This window comes from Ahaetulla prasina, chromosome 2, assembly GCF_028640845.1.
Source record: "Ahaetulla prasina isolate Xishuangbanna chromosome 2, ASM2864084v1, whole genome shotgun sequence".
In the NCBI taxonomy this organism is placed as follows: domain Eukaryota; kingdom Metazoa; phylum Chordata; class Lepidosauria; order Squamata; family Colubridae; genus Ahaetulla; species Ahaetulla prasina.
In genome coordinates, this window is record NC_080540.1 from 73,546,364 (window position 1) to 73,564,802 (window position 18,439).

Sequence of the window (18,439 nt, forward strand, 5' to 3'; positions counted from 1 at the left end):
ATATACATTTGTACTGGTGAATTAACAAAATAGCTGATTACTGGTACCAGCTAACCTGGTTCCCTTGACAAAAATATCAGTGTTCTTAAGCATATGGCATTCCTGAAAGTTTAAAAAGTGTTTAAGAGGCACTGGCATGCAAACACTACCATTACACTAGCGTCTTAGGGACTAAAAAGGAGTAGCTGGAGGATTGTGCACTTACTTATGCAATTATTGCAATGGGACAATTTCTTAATAGCACAATTTTAAATCATGTGGCCTTATTTTAAACTCTGCTAGCATATCCATTATCTTGTGTTGCTTCGATCTCTCAAGTCTCCTGTTCTCCTGACAATAGATAAGTGAATAAAGTCCATGATGAAATAGCAGATTTAATTTCCTCATCATAGAACTCCATCTATTTACCTGCTTACCTAAATAAATATTATAAGCATTTAAAAAAGGATAAGGGGAGCATGCAGAGAATGATTTTTGGAATTATTTCTAGCCCTTTGACACAGTGGTGGGTTCTAAATTTTTTTATTACAGGTTCTGTGGGTGTGGTTAGGTGGGGGGACATGTGACTGAGTGGGTGTGGCCAACTTAACGTCACTGACACACTGTCACATGACACACACACACACCCCAAGCCATGCCCACCGAAACGGTGGTGAAAATTTTGGGGACTTTTTGACACTCCAGCCCCATATCCAGGTCGGGACGCGCTGTGGGCAGCAGAGAGAAACGGGTGCTTCTTTCTGCACAGACCTTTCTGGATGAGACTTGGAGGAAAGCGCAGTTCATGGCTGCTACATTTCACTGTGCTGCACCAAACATTTTCCCATAAAGAGCAACGAAGGAGAGAAACAGCCGCTGACCTGGAGAATACATGGACTGGAGCAGCTCTGTGTGCTCCCCGCTGGCTGTTTCTTCCCCTTCGCTCATGCAGCATAGCGAAATGTAGCAGCCATGAGCTTCACTTTCCTCTAAGTCAAATCCGGAAAGATCTAGCTGCGGAGGGGTTCCTCTGTCCACCGGCTCAGGGCAGCGGGCTCAGCTGAAGCCCAGGCAAGCCGAGAAACTGCTGGGAGCCTCCGCGCAGTTTTCAGGTGCCCAGCTTATTGGGCTGCCCCAGTCCCTGTCGTGGCTCCAAAGGTGGTGGCTTCAGGAGACGCTGGCAGCACAGAGGCGTGGGTGGAGGCTCGGAAGGGGGTGCAACATGCAGGGCGGGCAAGTCTGCTCCCCTTCACCTCCCCATACTTGTTTACCCATTCCAGAGAGCTCGGGCTATGCTTCCCTCCAACCCGGCCACCTCTCTCGCCGGTGTCGCTCCTGAGCAAACTCTTCCATCCTCAGCTGTTGCAAAGAAGTGGCAGTTGTGGTTGCGCTACTCCTGCTTCATTCTCTTTGAGAGCCATTTTGCACCTTGTTTGAGAGCAAAGCTGCACCTTGTTTGCAAAGCTGCTTTCAAAAAGAAGGAAGCGGGTGTGGCGCCATCTTCGCGGGTGCACAGCTTTCTTCTCATGGGCTGAAGGACTTTTTGGCGCCCTGCGGCCAGGTGGCTAAGAGGCTTCTTTGCCAGCCAGCTGCTTCCCGGCTCCGGTCAGCTTACCGTCCAACGGACACATCGGGTGGGCGAGCGAGCAGCGACCGGGAGACTGGATCGGCGGCATGGTCAGGCTGCTGTTACTACCAGTTCGGAGAACCAGTCCCTAAAGTTACTACCTATTCAGTAGAACCGGGCCGAACCGGTAGGAACCCACCTCTGCTTTGACAGCAATATCCAATACCCAATGCTTCTTTCTTCTCCTATTTTCTTTACAAAACTTTGAAGTGAGTTCGCTGCAGCAGAGTGACTGGACAAAAGTCACCCAGCTGAGTTAGGGTTGAAATTGTAAAGGAGAACTTTTTGCTAGACACTAATTATCAATATTATAGTATTTAGAGACAGGCGTTGATGATTTCTTGTTACTTTATGGTTGTTTATTTATTACTTATTGCTTAGAATTCAGGCATGTTTAGCATCCAGCAAGACATAATTCAATCCAGACTAGTTTGTCGTTTTCTTCATTCTTGCCATGTTCCATTTGTTTCACATATATATTTCTTTTTCTCAGTATTACAATTCCTTAGGTTATTTTGACAAAGAAAATATTTTCTTTCCTCCGCAATTCATATTAGCACATAGTAGAAGAGAAAACCTTTATTTTGGTCATTGACCAATAAAAGCACATTCAACAAAACAAAACTATCCCCTAAGAAGATGAATGATTGTGGGACATGCTTACATATAACAGAAAACTATCCCCTAACAAGAAGAATGATTGTGGGACACGCTTACATATAACATAGCAAAATTTGGCTACTTTAAGAGAAATAAATTTGTCTTGATTGTTTAACAGACAGTGCAAATAAAAATCATAGACTGTCCCAGAAATTTAAATAAAGAGGGGTAATCAACTGGTGGCAAATGTCCCTGTAGAACTGGCAATACAGACGAACATGAACCATGGTTTCTATGGTACCCATATCACAGTGTCTTTCATATGGGGTTTTCCTATATTTCCCTGCCAAGACAGCTGAGCGGGAAGCATTGAATCCAGCTAAAGATAAGACTCTCCTGAATTTGGAGAGTATACAGTACAAAGTAAACTGGATTGTGCAAAACCAAAACCATAAAGGTACCTGTAAAAACAAATATCTCTTCCTTAGTATTGTTGAGGAGATAAAACAAAATGTGCATGAAATTAGCACATTTCAAAAATAATTATGTATTGTATCATGAATATGGAGTTTAATTTTGTACTACAGTAATTTAAAGGAAAGATATTAAGAACTATTAATGAATATGTATGCAAATGGAAACATTCCCTTTTAGTAACTTTGACAGGGTTGTGCAGCACTTCAGAGTCAAAGGCAAAAAGATGCTTCAGAGCATACTTACTTATCTGTATTTCTTTTAACCAAATGCATTTTCCTCATAATAGCCATGTAATTCCAGGAAATCCACAGCTGGTTTAAAAAGTCATAGATCGATGCTACACTGTTTGAGATGCCCCACATGCTGAATCTGCAGTGTTGTCCAGCCCCAAAAAGGACAAGTAACAGGAATGACGGAGTCTGGATTAAAGGCATTTGCCTCCTGTAATTTCTAATGCAGATAAAAAAATGCAGTAAGTGGATTCCAACTTGACAGCATCTTACAGCATCTTCAGTCAAAGGCAATATAATAGATACTGGCAAGCAAACCATCCAAACCGAGCAAATGCGTCTAACCACTTTTCATTTGGGATCTGATGTGAAGGATGAAGTAACATTTGATTATTTTGCTGCTCAGGCATTAGTGCTCAGAGATGACTCATCCCTTCAAGCCTGCTCTTTATGAATCCAGAGTGATAATTAGGCAGATAAAGCATTGTGTTCTTCATCCAGAAAACCATAGCTTATTATATTAATTATATGACGTTGTGTAACAACTGAGCTAGAAAATAAAAAATGGTGGTGGTAAGCTGTCAAATAAATTGCAAAATGGAGTCAGAAGCTATTTATTTCAATTAGCAAAAGTATGAATAGTCAGCCTATGGCTTCAAGGCCCTATTTTGCTTCAGAATCCTATTTTGGAGATCCCTAAAGTCAAGGTATGATTCAGGGGTGAAATCCAGCAGGTTCTAACAGGTTCTGGAGAACCGGTAGTGAAAACTTTGTGTAGTTCAGAGAACCGGCAAATGCCACCTCTGGCTGGCCCCAGAGTGGGGTGGGAATGGAGATTTTGCAATATCCATCCCCTGCCACGCCCACCAAGCCATGCCCACAAAATCAGTAGGGAAAATTTTTTGAATTTCACCCCTGCTGTGATGGCATCATTACATTTCATTAGTACAGGCATCAAAAATCAATAGTGGCATGATCTTCCAGCAAGCAGAAGTGAGAGATGTGCACAAATAGTGTATTTTTAAATCTCTCATCCAAGTTCCCTGTCACCCCGCATGATTTCCCAATGACTACAAACCTGCCCCTCCTCCAAATTACTATAAATGTAATCCCTGCCACCCAAAAGATGTCCATTTCTGGGAACAGAAAAACTAATTAAATATCTAGAAGTGTGGTTATAATTCTGTTTTTCTTGACATGGTAACCACTGAATATTTGTTTCTTTCAATGCATTCATACAATACATATGAATTTCTATCATTTGCAATAGTATGAACCGTTTTTTTCTCTTCAATGCTATTAGAAATCTCTAAGGCAAGGCATTTGTTTTGTAAGCAGCATTATGAAACAATTAACACTTCCTTTAATTCACTAAAGAATTCACATGTGGATTACTACCATGGACCTTTGAGACAAGTAAACTATTTCCTGTAACAAAAACCACTAAAGTGACTGGAATCCTTTCAGAAATGCCTAGAAAAGTTGTGCATTTTAGGCACATTTAACTATCAGGGTGAGTGTGATGATAGAAAACAGGTGACTCTCACCAGTATTGCTATAATTACACCTTTACTGCTCATTATGGTGTTAATACTTCAGTAACAGCATTTTTCATTCAAGGAATTTTTACATTAGTTGAAACTTCTGTATTTTATTTTTTTAATCTGGATGCTTTTAAAATATATAAATATTTTGAAGAAATAGTATTGTAACTTTGGATAAAATTCTAAAGTAATTTAAATTATGTGAAATTATTTAAGATTCTACTAAGAAGATTATGGATGCCACAAAGCAATTTTTCTCCCGGACCATCCCTTAAATTTTAGACAACCCCATTGCATCTGATGTAGCCTGGCTGAGGCAGTTCAACTTAATTTTCTGTTGATATTGCACTCGTGATCAGTTATATAATTTAGGTTATGTTTAATAAATTCACTTAAAGGATTAAAAAAATTATATCTGGAAAAGAACTATACGTAAGACCACTACATATACCTCGGCCAACGGATCTCAGTGGAAGATGATACAATAAAGAAAATTGAACGGCGTTGTTAAAAGTGGTTGGCAGGCATTCAACAAGCTAAACATAATTTTCAAGAACTTCCTCTATGCCTGAAGAGAAAAATTTCTGATTGTGTGCTACCTGCTCTAACTTATGCCAGTGAATCAGGGACACTAACCTCACAATCGATACAAAAGCTACAGAGGCGCAACGAACCATGGAAAGATACTTGCTCGGCATCATCAAGAGAGTAAAAGAATTGAAACAGAAATGGGCTGGTCACATAGCAAGAACTGATGCAGGTGGACCAAGGCAGTAATAGAATGGATTCCCCTTGATAAAAAGCATCCACGAAAGAGACCTAAACAAGATGGATCGACAACATCAGAAACATCAGCAAGTATTGTGGGCCCAATTGGCAAAAGAAAGCTCAGGACTGTATAGGTTGGAAACATGCAGAAGAGGCCTTCATCCTACGGTGGATATCAATGGTTAAAATGATGATATGATGATGATGATATCATTTGTAAATTCAACGAGTTTAATTCTCAAATGAATGTGCTTATGACTGCAAGTTTCCTAACGTTGGTTCAGTAATGTCCTAAGTGTCTGTGCAATTTTAACCATTAACCTCCAACCCTTAGAACACGGAAAAGAACAGGTAAAACTAGTTTTTAACAGTAAATAGGATTAATAAACTATTAAAATACTAAATTTTCTTTCAATAAAATATATTAAATCTAATAAATAATACTGGTAGTAGTAGCAACATGCAAAGGTTTTTCGATAATTATAATGCCCAATTTTATAATTCTGCTACCTTCAGATTATATCAATGGTCAAACTAAAATAGATTTAAAAAGACTTCCGTTAAATGCACAGCTAAGAATTTAGGGTACAACCATTTCTGTCTTAAAGTATCTTAAATTAGTTAGCCTTTCTTTCTGCCGTTTTTTCACTACTAGTCTTACATTAGCCTGGCTTCTTTGCCATAAAGTGCTGCCTATATTCTTTGTTTCTGATTCAAACTAGTCATTCAACAAGATATGCCTCATTAAACCAATTAAGTTTTACTGCACCCTCCCCTTTCATCACTGGAGCTCATAAAGTAGAAATGAAAGACTAAGCCTAAAGTTTGTTTCTTCATGAAGCAGCACTGTGTATTGGATTAAATGAATAGAATATTTACTGAAAGAGAAGGTTAACTACAGAGCACTGTAGCTACCGTTACTCAATTACAGTATGTTAATAATATCCCATCTTGCTGATGTTATTACCTACCGTATTGTCAAAATAATATATGAAATGAGATATTTAGTATTTTATATGGATTTGGAAGGATAGGGAAGAAGAGGGAATGCATACAGTACTTGTGCAATATCTACAATACAATTTTATGTTTTAACAATGGAATAAAATTAGTAATTGTGATTAATAGATATTATAATTATCGTTAAGAGGTCCCATGTCTTTCAATACCATGGAAACATGAGAGGATGGTAGGTAGGGTGCTGAGCATGACAATTAATTGGCCTCTCTGGAAAAGGGACTGCACAGGCCATTTTTTGAAACCGTATTTTTCTTATCTTTGTGAATATATCAAAGAATTGTAAATAGCCATGTTGAAGTTTTAAGAGAAGAACAATCCAACCCTGACCGCTATAAAAAGTAAATGCACAATGGTAAATGCAAATGTCTGAAGCCTCCAGAATGCAACATCAAGTTGGACAAAAACTGGGCATAGCAAACTACCACCAACTCTGCAATTTGTAACCTTTAAAATGGAGCACTGTGGAAATATAAATGAATTCCCTTTATGAAGAACTGCTGGATATAATTGTGTCAAACGACCAACCACAAAATTTATGACTTGCTTAGTTCTGACCTAAGTGAACACTTCAAGCCATGTGATCTGCCCACTCTCTTGGGATTGGAGCAGCACAGAAATTGTGTAAAATGAATTCATTAAAGAGCTCTATTGTATTTTAGATTAGAACTGTTACAGACTAAAGAGTTTGTAACTAAACTCTTCTAAAGCAGGGGTCTCCAACCTTGGCAATTTTAGACTTGCGGACTTCAACTCCCAGAGTTCCTCAGCCAGCAAAGAGTTGAAGTCCACAAATCTTAAAGTTGCCAAGGTTGGAGACACCTGTTCTAAAGCAACGGTTCTCAACCTGTGGGTCGGGACCCCGTTGGGGGTCGAATGACGATTTGCCAGGGGTCGCCTAAGACCATCGGAAATATGGGAAGTATACTTGCGAGTCGAAGAATCGCACTCCAATGGTTGACTCCACAAGCCAGCTTCAGGCTCTTCAAATCACTAGCCAAATTCGGCTTCAGGCGCGATGAATTAAAAAAGAGAGAAATCTTTGCTCTGATGTCTCCCTGTCAAGCCAGCTGCAATCACTCCCAATCGCTAGCCTAATCTGGCTTCAGGCGCGATAAACTTAATAGGGGAGGAGTCTCCGCTTTAATGCCTCCATCCTTAAGGCAATCGCAAGCAGTTCAGATCGCTAGCCAATACGGCTTCAAGCGCGATAAATTCAAAACGAAAATAATTTTATGGTTGGGGTCGCCACATCATGGGGAATTGTATTAAAGGGGTCGCAGCACTATAAAGGTTGAGAACCACTGTTCTAAAGAGTTTCTAAAGAGGATAATGTGTCTAAATAGAACAATATTACAACCCACATCTTCCACAAATACCCATAGTCCCCTTGGTATCATCTGGCTTGTTGAAGAGTTCTCAAGAATGGGGGTGGGGGGAATTACTGTGTCACAACAGGAATTTTCCAGAGAAATCTGTCTCAATCATGCTAAACTGCCTTTGGACCATACCCCTGTGTGGCAGTTCATCAGTTTTCATAAGCTCATCCTTCATACTGAAAGCAGTTTAATAGTCCAAAGAGGCTTGTTTTATCATGACTATGATGTCCAGAACATCTTGAATGGCTTCCTATTTGGAAGAGATTCTTCCCACACTTGTCTATCTAACCCCAGAAGAAGCATAATCCAGAGATATGCCAGTTTGAAGGCAGAACAGAGCATTTTTAAAAAATGCACATCCCTACAGAGAACTCAGTAGTTTAAACCTGTATGACATTATATTTCCTTCTAATAAAAACATGACCATGTTTCATGTTTTAGATTTCATACATCGTTTTGTATATAATGTTCCTTATTTATTACATCTTGCCATAGGAATTCTGGATAACTAACACCACATAAAACCACAATGCAAAATGAACATCAGAAAAACAACTACAGATGAAATATATAACTGAGGCAGAATTTAATACACGATAAAATAGCAACATCTTGTGCAAAAATTATCAAAAACATCCAAAATAACCCCCTCAAAGTTTCAAGTGATATTACTATGTGCACTGCCTTGAGCTCCAGGAAGAAAGGCAGGCTATAAATTTCTATGCACATCATGTGATTAGTTACTTAGGCAGCATATGAAATGCAGGGTAAAATTGCTTAATGTGCTATAGAATGGTAGGAGAAAGTCTTGTAAACGGTTGAGAAGCTTGACTAGAGAAATAAAGTATCAGAAAAGTATATAAGCCATAAATCATTCCTCTCCCTCACTGGCTCCATCAAAGCTCATCAAACCTTTCTACAAACCTAACAAAGAACATAATACAGAGCCAAAACCTCAACATCCCTCCCCAAAAGCACTGTGACTGACAGAAGTCTACCTTTTATATACAAGGTCTGCCTTTCGGGGATGTCAAACCACTCTTGGATAAGAAAAATAAATGCAAACTAATGAATTTGAGTTGTTGCTTTTTCATGTTTGTGCAGGCTTATCTACCTTTCTGAAACACACACAAAAAAACCACACATTTCGGACTTCCGGTTTGGCACCGTAGGTGATGGCGGTGATCTTTACAATCACCAACCTCTGGATTTTGTGGAATCGCTAGGACAGCTTAAATCTGCTGTCCAGCGGTTCGAAAAACCCTCTCTTCGGGAGAAGAGGAGGGGGTGAGCTGAGGGCAGAGGTTGAATTTCCCTAAAGCCCCTGAGAAAAAAGGGGTTTGAAGGGTTAAGTTCCCTCCAGCAACCCGAAGAGCTCCAGATCCGAGGATTCTTCTGCTTGGGCGGAACTAATCACCACGACCAAACGCCGAGATTTATTTTGGACAATAAAGGATTATACCGGACAGAACGAAAGTGGGAGAACTTTATGCAAGTAGCCAAGCCGATTCCCCGATACTTTGTAACAAGTTTGAAAACAGCAAGAAAATGGAGGCGAATTGTTAACAAGTTAACGAGTGGAAAGCGAAAGTGATACTTTCACCGTTTGTCTGCAGTTGGTAATTTGCATGTTACTTGCTGCTTTAACTCTTTAACTCTTTGCTGCCTAGAATCTAGGAGAGATTTTCTTTTTAAATATTGCTTTAAAAAAGCTTTAAAGGACTGTGTTTCTCAGAGGTTAAGAAGATTTAAACTGAATATTAAGTTGGAAATAAATAAATAATTTTATAGAAGATGGCAGCCAAACAATTAAAGTCTACTGTAACAAAGGGCTCTGGAATCTCCTCAGCTGGTGCCTCTCCAGCTCATACAGTGGAGACTAGAACATTGAACTTAGAGGCGGTACAAGAGAATTTAAAAGACTTTATGCAAGAAAAATTTAAAGTAATAACTGAGGAGATGTTGGAAATGAAAGAGCAGATATCAGAAATTCAAGTGGGAAATAAAGAAGTTAAGGAAGGATTTGTAATTGCAGTACAAAGTTTGGCAAATAATGTGATTTTATTGGAAGGGGAGGTTGAAGAAATTAAGCAACATAATTCAAAATTAGATAATAAAATGGCTGAATTTCAAAGTAAAATGGAAAAAACAGATGATGAAATAGTTTTGATACAATACAGAAATATGGAATTTGCTCTAAGAATTCGTGGTCTGAAAGAGAATAAAGAAGAGGATTTAAGGGAAATTTTTTCTGAAGTATTTGCTGAGATATTAGCAGCTCGTCCAGCAGATGTGGCTTATCAAATTGATAAAATATATCGTGTGAATTCTTGGATAGCAAGGCAAAAAAAGTTGCCAAGGGATGTTGTTATTTATTTTACAAATAGAACAGTGAGAAATCAGATTTTGCAAGCCTCATATAAGGGGGAGAAGATTCAGATTGCTGGTCAGGATATTTTAATATTAAAGGAAATTCCACCAAAAATGTTAAGGGCTAGAAAGGAATTTGCCTTCCTGGTGAATGAACTTAAAAAACGTCAGATTGAATATAGATGGGATATTCCAACTGGTATAATAGTATATTATGCAGGGAAAGTACATCGTCTCAATACAGTTGGAAAAGCAAGAGAATTTTATGTTGAGGCATTAAAAGTTGGAAGTCTTTCTCCACTGGATGCTAGAAGAAAGGAGACTGAAGTGAAGGAAAGAGAAGTGAAGCAGGTTCAAGAACAGATTGCGATGGAAGAAGATTTATTACAAGTGTTGGAAATACCTATGACGGGTCCAGATTCAAAAGAACAAAGGCTGACAAGAGCTGCTGCTAAACGCAAGGAACAAGAGATGAAGGCACAACAACAACTGGCAACTACTACAACGGAAACAGTGGGAGGAGCAAGGCCTAAAGCAAAATGTGATTTGCGGCTAGTGTTCCAAAAGTTTCCTTTGGCCGATAATGGCAATTAAACTATTATCTTGGAATGTTAATGGTTTGAATTCACATGAAGAGAAGGAAAGTATTTCATTATTTGAAACAATTTAAAATGACATTACTTGTTTACAAGAAACACATATTAGATCTTTAGACCAGAAATATTTGATAAATTCAAAACTGGGAGTACATTTTGTTGCCTCCTCTTTGGAGAAAAAAAATGGTTTAGTTATATATATAAAGAAGGATATATCAGCAAAATTAATTGAGGTGGATAAGCAAGGAAGATACATTGCTATTGAACTCTTGTTGGAAGGAAAGAAGACATTATTAATAGGAGTTTATGCCCCGAATCAACAACAAGAAAATTTTTCAAGTTTTACATAAAAGAATAGTATTTTGGGATTATAAATCATATATATTAATGGGTGATTGGAATGGTGTGTTGGATACTCAAAAGACAAAAAGCTTAAGGAAGATATCAAGCGGGCGAAATTACCAAAGGCTTTTTGAAATGATGGAGGACTTGGAATTAAGAGATATTTGGAGAGAACATAATACAGAAGAGAGGATTTTACCTTCTTTTCTGATAGGCACCAATCATTTTCGAGGATTGATTTTATTTTGATTACTAATGATTTGTATTCTAGAGTGAAGAAGACGAAGATTTGTTCAAGAACTTTATCTGATCATAGTCCAGTTTGGATTGAATTTGATCGGGAAAAGGAGGCTAGGAGATCATGGAGGTTGAATGAGAATTTGTTTAAATATGAACAAAATGTAAATGAATGTAAAAACAAATGAAAGAATTTTTATTATGAATATGAAAAAGAGACATCTATAGAGATGATTTGGGACTCAGTAAGGCTTATATGAGAGGAAATCTTATACAAATGAATATTAAATACAAAAATAAATTGCAGAAAAGAAAAAGGAACTGGAAGAGGAAATTAAAAGAAAGAACAATTATTGATAAAATAGCCCAGGAAATAGTAAAATAAAAGAATCAATAAATATATTGAGAGGTCAGTTTAATATGTTGATGGCAGATCAAGTAGCAATTAATTTACAATATGTAAAACATAATCGTTTAATAATGCCAATAAGCCAGGAAGATGGCTTGCCTATTTAATAAGGAAAAACAGAAAATCACGAACGATTGATAAAATAGAATATAGGGGTAAGGAAGTTTATCAAAAGAACTTGATTAAAAAGCATTTTAGAGTATTATAGTAAGTTATATTCTAGGGATATGGTTGATGATACAGAGATAGAAAGATATTTACAACAACAAAATATTTGTGAGCTTACAGAAAATCAAAGAGAAGAATTGAATCAATTAATTACTTCAGAGGAAATTTTCTTAGCAATTAAACAACTTAAAATCGGTAAAGCACCAGGAACAGATGGTTTAACAGCTGGTTATAATAAAATTTACAAAATGAGATGGTTGAACCACTTAAAGAGTTATTTAATAAAATTCAAATGGGAGGAGATGTTCCCCCTTCATGGAGGACAGCCTTTATTTCGTTAATACCGAAGGAAGATCGAGATGGTATTAAAGCAGAGAATTATAGGCCTATATCACTTTTAAATACTGATTACAAGATATTTACCAAGATATTGGCTAATAGATTAATGCCAGTGATGAATCAAATAATTCATAATGATCAGTCAGGATTTATTAAGGGTAGGCAGATGAGATATAATGTGAGGCAAATCGTAAATTTACTTGAATATTTGGAACGAAACAACCAAGTATCAGCGGCATTCCTTTTTTTGGATGCTGAAAAAGCTTTTGATAGATTGGATTGGCAGTTTTTGTTTAAAGTAATAGAAAAAATGCAATTTGGGGATTTTTTTATTCGTGCAATTAAAGCAATATATCAGAAGCAAACAGCACAAATAATAGTAAATGGTGGGTTAACAGAAACTTTTAAAATTGAGAAAGTGACGAGACAGGGATGTCCCTTGTCCCCATTACTTTTATTTTAACTTTAGAAATTCTTCTGAATAACATACGTGGTTCCGATCGAATAAAGGGAATTAGAGTTAAACATCAAGATTATAGATTAAGAGCTTTTGCAGATGACCTGGTTGTTACTGTATCTCAACCAATATACTCAGTAACTGGTTTAAAAGATATAATTGGTCAGTATGGTAAAGTATCTGGATTTAAGGTGAATCAGCAAAAGACAAAGATGATAACTAAAAATATGAATATACAACAAAAGAAGAGTTAGAAAGAACTTCAGGTTTTGAAATCGTTAAAAGGTTAAATATTTAGGAATATATATTACAGCTTCAAATGTTAAATTATACAAAAATAATTATGAGGTATTGTGGCAGAAGGTATGGAAAGAAATGGAGAGTTGGAAGAAGTTACAACTATCTTTGCTGGGAAGAATAGCGGCTATAAAATGAATGTTTTGCCCAGGTTTTGTTTTGTTTCAAATGATACCGGTGTTTAAGAATGATATTAAATTACAGGAATGGCAAAAGGGATTAGTAAATTTGTATGGATGGGCAAAAACCAAGAATAAAATTAAAAGTAATGCAGGATATAAGGAAAGGGGGTCTTAAAATGCCTAATTTAAAATTGTATTATGAAGCAGTTGTTTTATCATTAATTACTGATTGGATTAATTTAACTGAGGAAAGAGTTCTGAATATAGAAGGTTATGGTTTGTTATATGGGTGGCATGCCTATTTATTATATGATAAGAAAGTTGATAAAATATTTAAAAATAATATAATTAGAAATGCATTATTGAGGGTTTGGAGGAAATATCAATACAAATTAGATGGAAAGATTCCAATATGGGCAAACCGAGACACATGATAGAAAATATAAATATATATCAAAAGATGGAGGTAGTTACTTATAAAGAACTTCTTTGTATGGAAAAGGGGAGTTACAATTAAAATCTAGAGAAAAGATGGGGAAGAAGGAAAAATTATACATGGTTCCAATATGGACAACTACAAGCTAGATGGAAATTAGATCAAAAATAGGTGTTAAGCAAATTGAGGATAATTTGTTAAAACAAATGAGAGATCAAGGTCAACAGCATATTAAGAGGTTGTATAATGTATTAGTAGAAATAGATTCAGAGACTGATTTGGTTAAGGATTGTATGATTAAGTGGGCACAAAATTTTCAGCAACCAATAATGTTGGAAACTTGGGAAAGAATTTGGGTGAGGAATGTTAAATTTACACAAGCGCAAAATATGAGAGAAAATTTTTATAAGATGTTTTATAGATGGCATTTAGACCCCAAAAAATTGTCATGTATGTATCCTAATGTACAGGCTAAATGCTGGAGATGTGATTGTGAAGATGCTACTTATTATCATATATGGTGGACTTGCAAAAAAGTTAAAGCATTTTGGATTAAAGTATGGTGGATCATGCAGAATATTTTGAAAAAGAAGATTAAGTTTACCCCGCAGTTCTTTTTACTAGGAATAATTATGGATTGTACAGCTATAGAGACTAAATTGATTCTGAACTTAATAACAGCCGCAAGACTTTTGATTGCTCAATATTGGAAGAAAGAAGAATTACCTACAATTGAAGAATGGACTCTTAAAGTATCAAATCTGGCAGAAATGGCAAAAATCTCTGCTTACTTGAAAGACTATACACAAGAAAAATATATTTTAGAATGGAAAATGTGGATTGATTATATTCAAAATAAGTATCAGATAAAAAAATATCAAATAGCATATGAGTAAATTTAGGAAATAATTTGTATTAGATATATTTTTGAAGGAGAGGGGAATTGAGAGTGTGAATAAGCGTGGAGAGATTAGAGATTATAATTTAGGAATTATTTTAGATTATGATTGTTAGTTTTGATACCCTGCATTTTGTTCTGGGAAGTCGGGGTGGGGGTGGGGGTAAAGGGAAGGAATTGGGGGTTGAGGTTAGTGATGGAGTGATGGTTAATGTACAGGGATTATTGAAGATGTATAAATATAATTAATGTAGGGTCGGGTCTGACCAGTTGCCATTTTAGAACGGTGGGGAGGAAAAAGAGAGTAGGAGGTAGGAAGAGGAGAAGAGGAAGGAAGAGGGGTAGAAGAGGAGAAGAGTGTAGGGTGGAGGGAGGAGAGGAGGTAGATAAGAGAAGGAGAGGAAGGTTTGGAAAGTAAAGAAGGTAGAAGAGGAAGAAGGTTAAAAGGGGTGGTGACTGGGCAGGCCCGACTAATTGTATATAACTGTACATTGGATGAATTATTTGATAAGATTGTAAAATAAAACTTTTTATAAAAAAAAAAAAAAAAAAAAAAAAAAAAAAAAAAAAAAAAAAAAAAAAAAAAAAAAAAAAAAAAAAAAAAAAAAAAAAAAAAAAAAAAAAAAAAAAAAAAAAAAAAAAAAAAAAAAAAAAAAAAAAAAAAAAAAAAAAAAAAAAAAAAAAAAAAAAAAAAAAAAAAAAAAAAAAAAAAAAAAAAAAAAAAAAAAAAAAAAAAAAAAAAAAAAAAAAAAAAAAAAAAAAAAAAAAAAAAAAAAAAAAAAAAAAAAAAAAAAAAAAAAAAAAAAAAAAAAAAAAAAAAAAAAAAAAAAAAAAAAAAAAAAAAAAAAAAAAAAAAAAAAAAAAAAAAAAAAAAAAAAAAAAAAAAAAAAAAAAAAAAAAAAAAAAAAAAAAAAAAAAAAAAAAAAAAAAAAAAAAAAAAAAAAAAAAAAAAAAAAAAAAAAAAAAAAAAAAAAAAAAAAAAAAAAAAAAAAAAAAAAAAAAAAAAAAAAAAAAAAAAAAAAAAAAAAAAAAAAAAAAAAAAAAAAAAAAAAAAAAAAAAAAAAAAAAAAAAAAAAAAAAAAAAAAAAAAAAAAAAAAAAAAAAAAAAAAAAAAAAAAAAAAAAAAAAAAAAAAAAAAAAAAAAAAAAAAAAAAAAAAAAAAAAAAAAAAAAAAAAAAAAAAAAAAAAAAAAAAAAAAAAAAAAAAAAAAAAAAAAAAAAAAAAAAAAAAAAAAAAAAAAAAAAAAAAAAAAAAAAAAAAAAAAAAAAAAAAAAAAAAAAAAAAAAAAAAAAAAAAAAAAAAAAAAAAAAAAAAAAAAAAAAAAAAAAAAAAAAAAAAAAAAAAAAAAAAAAAAAAAAAAAAAAAAAAAAAAAAAAAAAAAAAAAAAAAAAAAAAAAAAAAAAAAAAAAAAAAAAAAAAAAAAAAAAAAAAAAAAAAAAAAAAAAAAAAAAAAAAAAAAAAAAAAAAAAAAAAAAAAAAAAAAAAAAAAAAAAAAAAAAAAAAAAAAAAAAAAAAAAAAAAAAAAAAAAAAAAAAAAAAAAAAAAAAAAAAAAAAAAAAAAAAAAAAAAAAAAAAAAAAAAAAAAAAAAAAAAAAAAAAAAAAAAAAAAAAAAAAAAAAAAAAAAAAAAAAAAAAAAAAAAAAAAAAAAAAAAAAAAAAAAAAAAAAAAAAAAAAAAAAAAAAAAAAAAAAAAAAAAAAAAAAAAAAAAAAAAAAAAAAAAAAAAAAAAAAAAAAAAAAAAAAAAAAAAAAAAAAAAAAAAAAAAAAAAAAAAAAAAAAAAAAAAAAAAAAAAAAAAAAAAAAAAAAAAAAAAAAAAAAAAAAAAAAAAAAAAAAAAAAAAAAAAAAAAAAAAAAAAAAAAAAAAAAAAAAAAAAAAAAAAAAAAAAAAAAAAAAAAAAAAAAAAAAAAAAAAAAAAAAAAAAAAAAAAAAAAAAAAAAAAAAAAAAAAAAAAAAAAAAAAAAAAAAAAAAAAAAAAAAAAAAAAAAAAAAAAAAAAAAAAAAAAAAAAAAAAAAAAAAAAAAAAAAAAAAAAAAAAAAAAAAAAAAAAAAAAAAAAAAAAAAAAAAAAAAAAAAAAAAAAAAAAAAAAAAAAAAAAAAAAAAAAAAAAAAAAAAAAAAAAAAAAAAAAAAAAAAAAAAAAAAAAAAAAAAAAAAAAAAAAAAAAAAAAAAAAAAAAAAAAAAAAAAAAAAAAAAAAAAAAAAAAAAAAAAAAAAAAAAAAAAAAAAAAAAAAAAAAAAAAAAAAAAAATAAAAAAAAAAAAAAAAAAAAAAAAAAAAAAAAAAAAAAAAAAAAAAAAAAAAAAAAACCAAGACCAAAACATTCAGGCTCAAATTTTAAAACTGCTTTCCTTAAACAAAGAGATAGCGTTTCCCAATATGGTATACCTTTGCTTGCAAATTTAGTGAATAGATAGTACAATCAAATCTCTCTTAGTTGGTGTAGACTGGAATTTTTCAGTCAAATTTTAGCCAAGCCTTTGGGTCCAGGCCAGCGTTTTATTGTATGGGAGGTGTCTTTAGATGCCCCCATGTTTTTCTTCAGTTATAAACATGTCCATCCCTCACTTGCCTGAACTCTGCTCATCCATTGTTATAAGTTTCGTAACATGCCAACTCCAGCTTGATTTTTAAAAACTAACACATTCTATGTCTTTGCCAGTTCGTGTTTTAAACTTAAATTATAGATCATCAGGCCTATAGGAATAAAATGAAGTCTTCCTCTGCTGTCCTGCCCTTAATCAAACATTGATTAAGTTTCATTTGCAGATAAAAGGCTAATGTATAATGTAAAAATGCATGCAACACAACAAGCACCTGTAATGAATACTCTCACCTCACAAACAGTATCAGAGTTTTTGTTGATTGCTGCCCTGTCATCTGTCAGGCTTGGAGATCTGACCACAGAGCCCTGCATCTCAGCCCTGGAAACCAGTTTTATTTGTGCTGTGACAAGCTGAGAAAACAGCTTATCACAGTGCAATTTTCTATAATTTTTCAGAGGTGCCTAAGATACAGTTTGAGATATGACCCCATTCACAACAACAGATCTGTTTCTGAAAATTTGAAGCCATTAAAGAGAGCACACACATTTGAATATGTGTAGGTTGGCTTCCTATTATCTTAAACGAATCTTCACAGTTGGCTGGGTTCACACATTATGCGAAATGATTTTAATGATCATGGGGTTCACCAAAGTATCTTAAGCCACAACCTTTCCTCCCCAGCAGGCATTGGTAGGCCCGCAGATTTTCCCATGCAAGCTACTGTAGAGTTCAGATTGCAGAACAGGTTTTCCAGAAAGGCAAGAGAAGATTGGCAGCTCTGGATCGCTGCTCATTCCCAACCTAGGATGAATACAAACGGGTCAAACTTGATCCAGATCATCCTGACTATCTGCTCTTTTCACCTCTTTCTCCGAGGCTGGCCATCCTCATTTACAGAAAGGAGGAAGATCTAAGGAAATACTTTACCCTTTGAAAAGACGGAATCTTTCCTTTTCCCCACTTGGAAAGATACAAAACTCACACTCCTAGGAATAGAGGTTAAAATAAGCCTGTCTGCGATCCAAGCACGTTAGCTTGAATCCAAAGGACTTCTTTATTTAAAAGAAATTATGTTTACAAAAGAAATATTATTCATGTGGATTTCCTAAGTTTCCTATATGGACCTAAACTGCATCTTTCCAAAGATCTCCTTCCTTTCCTCCCGCTGACACGGAGGGGAAATTCCCCACGTTGAGCACAAACTCACCCCAGGAACTTGCGTAACCTCTGGCCGCAACCGGTCGAGGGTGCTCCGTGTCCTAGTTTGGCTTCACCGCTACGGATCGGTGCAGTCGCGTGACTACCCCTGCCCACTTTACGAACAACTCTCCGAAAAAGGGGGCGAGGGGCACAAACTTGTTTTATACCTACGACATACACATACCTTGATGAACGTATCTTTTCTTTTATGTACACTGAGAGCATATGCACCAAGACAAATTCCTTGTGTGTCCAATCACACTTGGCCAATAAAAATTCTATTCTATTCTATTCTATTCTATTCTAGTCTAGTCTAGTCTAGTCTAGTCTAGTCTAGTCTAGTCTAGTCTAGTCTAGTCTAGTCTAGTCTAGTCTAGTCTAGTCTAGTCTAGTCTAGTCTAGT